Source organism: Macrobrachium rosenbergii, chromosome 47 (genome assembly GCF_040412425.1).
Source record: "Macrobrachium rosenbergii isolate ZJJX-2024 chromosome 47, ASM4041242v1, whole genome shotgun sequence".
Taxonomy (NCBI): domain Eukaryota; kingdom Metazoa; phylum Arthropoda; class Malacostraca; order Decapoda; family Palaemonidae; genus Macrobrachium; species Macrobrachium rosenbergii.
Window position 1 is genome coordinate 27,608,124 of NC_089787.1, and position 2,500 is coordinate 27,610,623.

The window sequence follows — 2,500 nt, forward strand, 5'->3', positions numbered from 1 at the left end:
ACTTAATTGGTATCGCATTACTGCCCACTATTAGGCTAGCTAATAGTGGTCAGCCATTATTATTATTATTATTATTATTATTATTATTATTATTATTATTATTATTATTATTATTATTATTATCAAAAAGAATGTTATACATTATTAGAAAAATCCATTATTTATAAATACGCCCACTTAACCGCAAAGTCCCAATTGCTTTTACGGAATGCGTAGTTTACAATGCTGTATCTTTCACGATACAAAAAAGAATTTAAAATATGGATAAAGCATGTCATATTAAATGAAAAAATAATTAAAGTACCGATAAAGCATAGGTCATATTAAATGAGCCACAAGGAAGAAGAAGAAGAAGAATTTTAGCGAGTAATATTTTCGCTTTATAAGTCTAAGGCGCCGTTACAGAAATCAGCTTTTTTAGCCACGCCTGCAAGATATGGACTTGAAAACCGCCATTAAACAAACTCTCAGGTTCATTGGAGATAAATCCTCAGGTACCTTCAGTGAACGAATCATTTTGAAACTGTTTTAAAGGCCACAAATTCGTTCCGTTCTCTCGAACTACGAGAATTTGAGGGAACATATTTCCGTTTATACGAGATCTCATTACGCCAGAGGCGTAAAGAACAAGAGCGAACAGACCATATATTTAACGCTATTTTCCTACTCTCTCTCTCTCTCTCTCTCTCTCTCTCTCTCTCTCTCTCTGGAGGGATTATAATTCGAGATTTTAATATGTGGCTCATATGGTTTCTAGAAACTGGGGAATATTATCGCTTGCTGCTGGCATAAGGCCTACTTAATCATAAGAAAAGCGAACTCATTATTATTATTATTATTATTATTATTATTATTATTATTATTATTATTATTATTATTCAGTAATTTGATATTCTTTTTGTATGGTGGATCTCTCCTCACATAAGAAAAGAGGTTCAATTCACATTGTGCCTCTGATTACCTATGCAGTGAATTATGTACCTGGTAGTTAGTCGATTATTACGGTCAGTCGCCATGGATGGCCAGGCAGGGGCTTAGCAACTAGCTCCAACGCGAAAATGAAAATAAAAACTTGCTGACAACAGGAAGGGTAATTATATATATATATATATATATATATATATATATATATATATATATATATATATATATATATATATATATATATTTATCTCTATTTATTTATGCACACGGCCCAGGACTAAAAGGACCAAATAGACAAAGCCCCGAAATATATTCTTCTGTATAAAACTCTGACGTAGGCAAACAAACAAACGGCATATAATAGAACTTAATCAAACAGGCTTCTGACCAATCACATTCGAGAGAACAAACTCCCAACCAATAGAATTGACGGAAACAGATCTAACCCGACTCTACAATTAAACCGAAATAAACCACGAATATATATATATTTTTTATTTACAATCCTCAAAATTTTGTTCCGCTCCTATTTTAATATTGCCTTTGTGCCTCTCTCTCTCTCTCTCTCTCTCTCTCTCTCTCTCTCTCTCTCTCTCTCTCTCTCTCTCTCTCTCTCTCTAAAGAGAATTTTGAAGTACAGATTCTCTCTCTCTCTCTCTCTCTCTCTCTCTCTCTCTCTCTCTCTCTCTCTTTGTTCATTTGTCATTTATTTAATCACATTTTTGGTTAAATTCAGTTCATAAAAATTTCCTCAAAGAGAATTTTGAAATAAAGTTTGCATCTCTCTCTCTCTCTCTCTCTCTCTCTCTCTCTCTCTCTCTCTCTCTCTCTTCTCTCTCTCTTTGTTCATTTGTCACTTAATCACATTTTCTGGGTAAATTCAGTTCATAAAATCTCTAAAAGAGAATTTTGAAATACAGATTGCATCTCTCTCTCTCTCTCTCTCTCTCTCTCTCTCTCTCTCTCTCTCTCTCTCTCTCTCTCTCTCTCATTTTTTGTTCATTTGTCATTTAATCATATTTTCTGGTTAAATTCAGTTCATAAAAATTTCCTGAAAGAGAATTTTGAAATACAGTTTGCATCTCTCTCTCTCTCTCTCTCTCTCTCTCTCTCTCTCTCTCTCTCTCTCTCTCTCTCTCTCTCTCGTGTGTGTTGAGGGGGACCTGCGCATTAAAGCTTTCATTTATTAAATTTTGTATTCGCTGCTTTTCCCTACTGCCCGTAGGGGGAAGTAGCGGGCGTAGGGGTAAAACGGCTTTGATCTCCCGCAGTCAACCGGACGGCCAACGTATAGATCCGTATCCGGACGAACGGTTTCGTTTATCGGTTTCCGATCGAGCCATGGGTGGGTGAATGAACGAACGAACGTACGTGTAGTGTCGTCTGTACGGGCGGAATTACGTATGTATATATGTATGTATTTTTGTGTGTACATATATGTATGTGCATGTATATATATAATATATATACACAAACATATATGTATATGTATTATATACATACATATGTTTATATATATGCATATATATATATATATATATATATATATATATATATATATATATATATATATATA